This window comes from Trichosurus vulpecula, chromosome 6 (assembly GCF_011100635.1).
Source record: "Trichosurus vulpecula isolate mTriVul1 chromosome 6, mTriVul1.pri, whole genome shotgun sequence".
NCBI lineage: Eukaryota > Metazoa > Chordata > Mammalia > Diprotodontia > Phalangeridae > Trichosurus > Trichosurus vulpecula.
The window spans coordinates 161,838,771-161,849,099 of NC_050578.1; the positions used below are offsets into that span (position 1 = coordinate 161,838,771).

Here is a 10,329-nt window from a genome sequence, read left to right on the forward strand (position 1 = left end):
ATAAAGAGTTGAGCCCAGAGCCCAGATTTGACTTACAATCCAGTCTCTGACTCTACCTGGTCCATTCCCTGACCCAGTTTCCTCAACTGTGAAATGAAGATATTAATAGCACTTCCCAGATTGTTGTGAGAATAAAATTAGATAATATTTGTAAAGCACTTACCACTGCTCCTGGCACATAGTAAGCAGGCACTTAATAAGTGCTTCTTCCCTCCCCCTTCTCCCCTGTACTTGATAGACGCTTTAAGACAAAAACACTCAGACTGTGAAGTTTTACCTTACTTGTGAGTCTGATATAGTCACCGTGTGCTTTCAGATAATAAATTTATCAATAGTGGCCCAAAGCAATGTCTTTATAACTCAGGATTCATAGTGACGACAAAATCCTGTATTTGTAAAATGGCGAATTCATTTAATGCAGAACCAAAAAGTGGTTTAGTGGACAGAATGACACAATTAAAGTGAAGAAAAGCTGAATTCGAGTCCTCTCTCAGACATGTATTAGCTGTTTGACCATGTCACTTAAACTTTCTCTGCCTCAACTTCCTCATATGTGAAATGGGGATGGATAACAATAGCTGTAGCACTCACCTCACAGAGTTATATTTAGGCTCAAATAACAACACATATGCACTACTTTATTTATTAATACTTAATTTATATGAAATACTTGATGAAATTTAAAACACTAATACATGTCAAGCATTATTACGGTGCTTGCAGCCTGACAGTAAGTCTTAGAAACATTATTCCTCCATATAACACTTCTGTTATATGTCAGAAGCAGGATTTGAACTCAGAGTCATCCCAACCCTATAGCCCACTCCCTCTTCATTGTGGCATGCTGCTTCTGAGTGTAGATTCATTAGAATGTGTGTTGTTAGAAATGTATTTAAACTAAATTGAGGTTAAAGGTCTCATGCCCCACGATAAACAATCCAAGATATATATGTGTGTGTGAGTGCGTGTATCTATGTATATGTATATATACACACGCATACATACATATACACATACACACACGTACACACTCACACACATATATATGTATATATGGATGTATATATATATATATATATATGTGTGTGTGTGTGTGTGTGTATGTATATGTATACAAACATACATATATATATATAAACATACATACATAAATACATAGAGATAGATAATAGATGTAAGTGTAGATGTATGGATACACACATACACATACATACATACCTACACATATGTGTGTATAGTGAATTAATTTGAAAACATATACACATACACATATACACACATACACATATACACACATACATACATATCCACTTACACATACGTATGAACATACGTGTACGCATACACATATGTGCATGCATATATACACACATGTGTACGTATATGTGCGTGTATGTACATACATATATACATGCACATATATACACACATATACATATGTATTTATTATATATGTATATGTATGTGTGTGCATATATGTATATACATATACATATATACATACATATACATACATATACATATACATGTATATGTATGTATGTGTATGTATATGTATGTATATATGTATATGTATATATATATGAAACAACATATATCCAAGCTCAGAAGCAACACATCACGGAGGATAGGGAGATGGCTTTGGAGCTGTGGAGAACTTAGATTCAAACCGTGCCCCTGACACATACTGGATGTATGACTCTGAGTAAGCATTTTAACCTGCCAATGCTTTAGATAACTCTCTAAGACTATAAATCGCAGAATCCATGCTGATTTACACTATAAGACAGAGTTGCTTCACTGGAAATTCCCCAGACTAATGAAATAACAGGCCTGGTCCTAATTCCAACACAATAGCTGCCCTCAGCTATTTTTTTTCCCTGAACTTCTAAAGTAAAGTTCAGGGAAGAAAAATGTTGTAGAAATTTTGGCAAGTCTATTGGTATATATAAACTGTCTGATGTTATTCATACTGGAGTATAACAAGTGGGAAAACCAAGTCCTGTCTTAAATATTTATGCTTAAATTATAGAGAGTAAAGGAAATAGATATCATGTGTGATGGCTAGCTAAAGACCATTCCATGCAAACTCCCAGGAGCTATAGCTTCAAAAGGCAAAAATCTAAGGGCTAGAGCTGGAGGCAAAATGAGGATTATCTGGTCCAACCCCTTTGCTACATAGACAAGGCAACTGAAGCCCACACAGGAGAAATGATTTGTATTAATTGTAAAGGAGAGGTCCAGAAAAAGTAGTACAGAAAATTAGAAGAGATCACTTTGGTGAGGAGGGTCAGGGAAAGTTTTATGGAGGAGGCAGTACCTGAGTTATACCTTGAAGGAAAGCAGAAATGTATAGATTATATAGGTTCTATGTAGATGTAAGGGATTTCAGAGGCTATTGAAGGCTTCCCCTTCATTTTACAGTTAAGTGACTTGCCCCATGTCCCACAAATAAATCACAGAGCTGGGGCTAAAGCTCTCTGATTCTAAATCCTGGGACACTGAACAACCATTATCTAAATTTCCACTTAAAGGTGCTAAATATACTTTAAAAAGGCACTAAAATGCCCATATCACAACATTCAAAGTTGTTGCTGAAAAAAGTGCAGCAATTATGGAGTATGTCACCACAAATTAAAAAGGTTAGTATGGGAAGGGGATTTAGACAGCATCTGATCTGCCTCTCTCATTTTACAGAGAAGGAAATAAAGGCCAACTTCACCCATAGATAGATAATGACAGAACTAGGACTCAGAGATAGTTTTCCTGAGCTTTAGATTAGTAGACTTTCAACTATATCTTTATCAATCTATCTATCTATATCAACTGTATCTTTACCTTTTTATGTCATTGACTCCATCATTAGTCTGTCTAGTAAAGCCTATGAACCCTTTCTCAATATAATGTTTAAATGCATAAAATAAAAAAAAATAGGATTACCAAATAAATAATGAAATACAATTATCAAAACCGTTCATAGTGAAGACAAGTCAGTTCATGGGTCCCAAGTTAGGAATCCCTGTTCTACATTTTATTATATAGCATTCCATTTAAAACTGAAGAGAAACCTAGATTTTTGTACAAAGGGACCATAACCAAGCAACCTCCATTCACTTGCTGTCATATTCCATCAGCAGACAACATATCTGGGGATAAATAAATAGCCACTTGAGTGCTGGCCTTGTCAACACAGCCCTATGAAAGCACAATAAAGCTACCAACCAAATTATTTTTTTCCAGTCACCTTTCAGGAGATGCAAAACTGCTTTCTAACCAGTTGTCTGACAACTGACAATGAGACCAACATCCAAAGGAACTGGGTAAAATGCCTACAGAAGTATACCTTGTTCCTATGCTGCTCAATATCTGTGGGTTGAAAGTGGGATAGATGCTGTGCTGCAGCCAAGGGGTCACTGTAACCTGAAGTGACAGCATGGGCTGGCAATGGGAATTCTTACCAATTTTTGATTCATTCCAGCATAAAGCAGAGGGGTGGTACCTTGGCTTTTCTTCTCAGTAGCTGATTTCAGGGTTAAAGAAGAAGCAGGGACATCAGTACAGCCATTGCAGTTAATATAAAGTCACATGGGCTACAGGTAGAGATGACATAACCAAAGTTCCCTGATCTACCAAGAACCACAGAAGCTTGCCCTACCTGAGCAAGGGGAGCACTTGAAAAGCCCTAATGAAGATTAGGCTTTCCTGGGGCTATAGCAGATGGAGAAAATAAGTGTGCCTTGGATACACTGAGGAGAAAGGGGTCATGATGGGAAAAGAATCCATGATGGGCTCAGAGCAAAGTCTACCTCTTCTTCTCCTTCTCACTTGGCTCCTAACAATCTGCCTTTAAACTTGAACTTTATTAAAGGGGAAAGGACCCACATGTATGAAAATATTTATAGTAGCTCTTTTTGTAGTGGCCAAGAATTGAAAATTGAGGGGATGCCCATCAGTTGGGGAATGATTGAACAAGCGGTGGTACGTGAATGTAATGAAATACTATTGTTGCATAGGAAATGGTGAGCAGGCAGATTTCAGAAAAACCTGGAAAGACTTACACGAACTGATGCTGAGTGAAGTGAGCAGAACCAGGAGAATGTTATACATAGTAACAGCAACACTGCACAATGACCAAATTTGATAGACTTAGCTCTTCTCAGCAATTCAATGATCTAAGACAATTCCAAAATACTCATGATTGAAAATGTTATCCACATCCAGAGAAAGAACTATAGAATCTGAAGGCAGATGAAAGCATATGATTTTCTCTTTTTTTCTTTCTCATGGTTTTTCTCTTTTGTTCTGATTCTCCTTTCACAATATGACTAATGTGGAAATATATTTAATATGATCATACACGTATAGCCTATATCAGATTGCTTGCTAGCTTGCAGACGGGCAAGGGGAGGGAGGGGGGAAATTTAGAACTCAAAATCTTATAAAAGTTAATTTTGAAAAGTAAAAAAAAAACAATTAATTAAGCAATCTTAAACTTTATTGGCAGTGGTGCAGGATTCCAAAGGTTATGTCATACTGCTTACCTCCATCATCCTCAAATGTGACTATATCATATCTGTCCAGCTGCAGGATGTGGATGTCACCTGGCGTTTCTAGTTCTTCTGCAAGAACTTAATGCTAGATTACTACTCTGCATAAGCAGATCTTGTCATTATTGAGGCAACATGGTAGGACTGTGGAATCGACTCTTATGGCATTGAGACTCCGGCCAAGAGACTCAGAAAAGTAAATGAGAATCATTGTTCCCTACTGTCTGACAGTGATCTTAATTATCCTTGGAACCTCTTCTAATTATGCTTGTCAGTGTATGCTGGTCTAGTGTTGTCCCACATACTTCTACTGTGTTTACTGTCCCTACCATTCAACCTGGTGTTACTGCCCCACTAAGCCCTGGCTCAGCCCTGGGAAGCAGGTTTGGACACTAATACCCCAGATGATGGAAAAACCCTTCTACCGGGTTGCTGACAGGAGTTACTAGGTTTCATCTGACCAGATGAATCTGCTGCTGTAGTGAGATTCTTCCCCACAGGGCTGTTTCCATCAGATGCCAGTGCCCTTAATACCAACTCATTCCCATGTCACCCATGATACTAATGAACTACAGAAACCTAACCTTGCCCAGTCCCTCCCACCAGAGCACAAAGCAAGAGTTGGTCATCACTACAGCATATTATCCTCCCTGGGTCTAGAAATCATGAAATACAGGATAATCCACCTTTACCCCCTCTTCACCTTAGTTAGAGACCTCGCTCCTCCTAGAGTATCACTGAATCATCTCACAGCAGTGGGGCCTTCAGTTTTGCAGGTGACATTGGGTTCTCAGAAAGGTAAAAAAAGGAGAGAAGGCATAATCATGACTCTGATTTTCATTGAGAATCCTTGGAAACATCACCAAAACCTCAGAGAATAGAGGCTGTGAAAACCAGAAAAATAGAAAGTAGCTAACCCCCAGGGAAAAAGTCTTATTCATTCCCTGGCCATCCTCTGATAGGCTGAGTGATGATGAGTCCTACTTCTGGGAGGCCCAATAGCACCTCGGCCACTCCATACAAAGCAGCCACTCTGCAGGGAGTAATCATTGACTTGGCCAAAGGGAGAGCTCTTACAGGCAATATAGCTATGAATACCAAAGCTAATTCCCACACCTCCATCTTCCCACAGCTCTTGAGGTTCAGAAGAATAGAAGGAACAACAGCATTGTCAAGGTTGAAAAGCCCACTGATCTCTTCAATTCCAAAGCTGGCCAAAAGAGAAGCCATTGAGGTACGACTCTCTAGAAGTCATTCCAGGCTAGAATGTTGTTGCAACGATCTTGCTAGCAGCTACTGTGGCTGTGTAAAACCACCAATAACAAGCATGCAGAAGGCTGCCAACAGAGGTTCTTTTGATCTACTTTACTAAGGAAAGCAATGTTAAGGGGTTAACAATCTCAATTTACTCAAACTTGCAAATATCATTCACTTAGTTCAGGGGGAAAAGCCAGCACCCTGGACTTCAGAGCAAATACAAACAAATTACAAACATCAACAGACAGACCTTGTCTGATTCAAATCTCAAAGCATAATTACCAAAGTTTAACAAAGTCCAAACATCCAGGTTTACAAGCTGGAGGGCTCTTAACTACAGCTGCCCAGAGTCTCCACATCAACACACCTTCAACAGTGAGAGCTCTAAGCAAATAGCTCTGTTCTCTCTTTTTATACCCTCTTTAGCTGTCATCAAACATCATCTGAGTGACCAGAACTCAGGCTCCTACTATTGGCTCTGGTCTTAGCAGCTCTCCTTGTGACCCTGAGGGCTTCATGCCCACACAGGCTTAGCACCTAGTAGATAGGGGTTTGGGCCTGGGGTTTAGCACCTAGTGAGACTCAATCAAAGACACCCAACTTAACTGATATTACAAATGACAGGTAAAAGGAAATATGGAAAGCTATTTTGTGAGAGAAAGCTTCCCTGGAGGAAGGAGTATTGTCATCTAATACCTAGTTTCTCCTTGGCTGCTTTATCATGATGGAAAATAATTAGTTTTCTGACTAAGAAGCTCTTGTGTTTCTGATCTTGTGTTTCTGGCCTGGACTCCAGAAACCAAACTGAAATGGTGTGATGTCATGACCCTACTACATTTGACCTTTGATTTATACTTTTGTTCATTCAATAAGCAGTTATTAAGTGTCTACTGTGTGCCAGCTACTGTCCTAGGCAGTGGTGATACAAAGACAAAATAAGTCAATCAACACCTACTGTGTCTTTTAGGGGCAGCTTGAGGGTACAGGGTACTGCGGATCGAGCTCAGGGCCTGGAGTCAGGAGGACCTGATTTCAAATGTAGTCTCAGACACTTAATAGCTGTGTGATCCTGGGCATGTCAGTGAATCCTGTTTGCCTCAGTTTCCTCATCTGTAAGATGAGCTGTAGAAAGAAATGGCAAACTACTCCAGTATCTCTGCCTGGAACCTGCAGGAGTCAGACACAACTGAAAAATGGTGAAAAAACAACAAATGTCTTTTTACAGGCATGATGCTAGACACTGAGGATGCAAAGAGAGATGTCAATGAAGATATAGTTCCTCCTAAAACCTCAGCTTCATGAGTCTTAAACTCAATTACATTCATCAGAACCAAGGGTTACTATAATTTTGAACACAAGAATCTTTACAAAGCAATTGAAACCCAAGAGGAACAAAAGACATGGCCTGTATGTACCTCTGTTTATACCCATCTGTGTTGGTAAGCAAAATGGCCTTTGTTTTCTTTGAGTGACTCGGTGTATTTCATTGAGCCTTGCTGGGTGCTGGGCCCCAGGCCTAGAGCCTTGTTAGGTGTGGAACCTATGTGGGTGCGGATTGGTGACTGGGGTGGGGCCCAAGATGGGGCTGGCTAAGGGGAGATGTTAACTCCAGTGCCATGCCCTATTGGGTGTTAACCCAATATATGTGGATGTGAACCTCCCAGGGTCCTAAGGGGAGGGACCAACTCAAGAACCAATCACCAGACCCTGGGCTCTGGTCATTCAGATGACACTTAATGATGTCAAAAACTCTATAAGAGGAGAGAAGACAGCTTGAAGATCCTTTTCTGTTGGAGCTCTTTGCGGCAGCAATGGTGGTGCATGACTCTGGGCCAGCCCTTGTTCTGAGCTCCCGGGCTGAACCTAGATGTTGGTAACTATGAATTGTACTGGGTCTGTTTGTTGATGTTTGTAATTTGCTCTGAGGTTCAGGGTGCTGGCTTTTTCCCCTGAACTAAGTGAATGCTGTCTATATGCTGAATTAAAATAAGCTTGTCAACCCCTTCACCTTGCTTTCCTTATTAAGGCAGATCAAAAGAACCTGTGCTTTCCTGGCATGCCAGCAGCTTTCTGGGTGCTGACTGTGGGTGGATCTTATACCCCCACAGAAGCTGCTAGCCAGATTGTGGAAACACCATCTCTAAGGGAACATTTTTTTGAAAGAGTCTCCACCTGTTTCATCCTTAGATTTAAAGACTCACTGCTCAATTAGTACTGTTTTAGGGTCACATCAATTTAAAGACACTGCTCATTGGAGAATGAAAGACTGATTGGTAAAATCTCATTTGTTTCTTATCTTGTCCTTTTGACTATGTTGATAGTTATTATGGCGCTGGTGATCACAAGTGTTTGGTGGTACTGATACTGACAAATCAAAAAGAAGACTGGCTTAATGGCAAGCAAATGAAAGGAAAATAAATCAAGGAGTCCATGTAGGTGCACTAAATCCTTTGCAAGTACCATCTATGGGGAGTGCTTTCAGTGTTAGAGAGGTAAGAGATAGAAATTATCCCAAGAAAAAGTTGGAGACTTGTTAAAATGAATTTTAATATTTCCCTGAGTTTTAAACATTGGAAGTTAAGATGTAATTCAGCACCAATTTGAAGTTTCATTATTTAGCTTTATGGGAATGAGCAATATGCTTTTTGAAGAAGCAAAAAATATTTACAACTCTGCTTTCAGCACCTAAGAGGATTTATAGAACCCCCTGGGAGAAACTAATTTTATCAGTACTCTTTTGCATAAAAGAAATACAGCTTTAGAGACTCAATCATTCACTGATGTAGGCAAGGTCTGGAAGCTTAAAAAACAGTGTACTATGTTTAATGGGATAGAAACTTTTAATTCAGTGATCACACAGATTAGTTACTGTCTTGTACAACCTACAACAGTCACTGACTCTAATAGCAAACATTGCATTTAGAAAGGAACGGGGAAATGTGACCCTCTGAAAAATAAACCCCATAGGAAGTTTTTAACATGTGTTAAAGTAGATGTTCAGTGTTAAATATAGGTATCAGAATACAAAGTGGAAAAAATCTCATTAGGTAAATAATCAATAGAGCAGAGGCTATAGACTATAATGTAGAACTTAATGAAAAGAATAAAAAAGCCTGATATCTTGGGCAATTTCTATTTCAATGTAGGTTATTATTAAAATTGTCACTCCAATCCAACAAGCTGCTAGTTTGTGCAGGGCACAGTTTAGACACTGGGAGTAAAGACAAATGAGAAATAGGCCCTGGCCTCAAAGAGCTTATATCTCTATCTATCTGTCTATCTATCTATCTCTATCCATATACAAACATATACACACATACATATAGTTATAGACATATGTAGAGAGATTTTATACATATATATGTATTTGTACTCATGATTAAAGATGGAAGTCCAACGTGCCCTGCTTGCCATTATATTAACATTTCATTTCAGTATTAGCTCTGAGCCATTAGTGACGATGCCACAATTTTAGCAGATGACAGTAGAATTATGTATTTATATAATACCTATTCTTACATGCCAAAAACTACAAAAAGAATATAGCTACCTAAGTGAAATATTTCTTTTCAAGTGCCCTACCTACAATTTGGACTTAACACTAGTGATATAATTTCCAATGAATCATCTTTCTCTGGGCTCAGGAAAAGGGTGATTTATAGAGATTGGTGGTTCTTGTATCATAAAGTCCATCATATCTTGATTTATCTCTTTTGTCCCCATATTCTGGTCTGGGGATGACTTTCAAGGTTCTGTGGGCTTGAGAAGATTCCATTGCTTCTATTGGTGACTCTCTTCTCCATAATTGTAGCTGTCCTAGTTGAAGGATTTACTCTAAAGGGAAAAAAAAAGTCTACCTTGGCACCTACTTGTGGAGTTGCTCTTGAGGGGGAAGGAACAAAATTTCGGAAGAAGGAAGTAGACAGGACAGGAAAAGTGTTTTAGCTTGATAACAATATGTATTAGCCTCCTAGGAGGAAAGGTTGTGCCATCGGACTTGATGAAGGGGAATAAGAAACCTGATAATTAATTTAGCTTATTATTTACTCAGAGAAGAAAAGGTTTTTAGTGGAATAGAAACACTGTCCTTGGGATAACTCTCCATCCTTGTTAGCTCGGGAGAATCTCCCTCATTGGCCAGAGGAGCTGAGGAAATCTGTTTGAGTGAAAGTTGCCTCTGTACTACCAATAATGCAAGCTTCCCAGGCTGTCATTTTGCTTGCTGAACAATGAAAATGTAGAAACAAAAGGAGAGCTTATCTCTCATTTCTACACTATTATAATTGGATTGTTGTGAATGTTGAATAATAAAAACAAATATGAAAGTACATGCGATTCTGCTATTGCAGACATACGTGTTCCTAAAAAAATATTGTGCCATGCAAAATCACACAATAAAAAATCACAGGACCTATGGCGAAAAGGGGATTAGAAGGACAACATTCAAACACAGAATCCAGGTCATGTCATCTCATCCTGGATCAAGGAATATGACAGCTCCCCAATGCTTCCCCCAATTAGAGCC

General features: G+C 39.1%; 1 pseudogene; it reads left to right on the plus strand.

Annotated features, from left to right (window-relative positions):
* The first annotated feature begins 4,708 nt into the window (after positions 1-4,708).
* LOC118854824 lies at positions 4,709-5,428 on the plus strand (annotated as a pseudogene).
* The last annotated feature ends 4,901 nt before the right edge of the window (positions 5,429-10,329 follow it).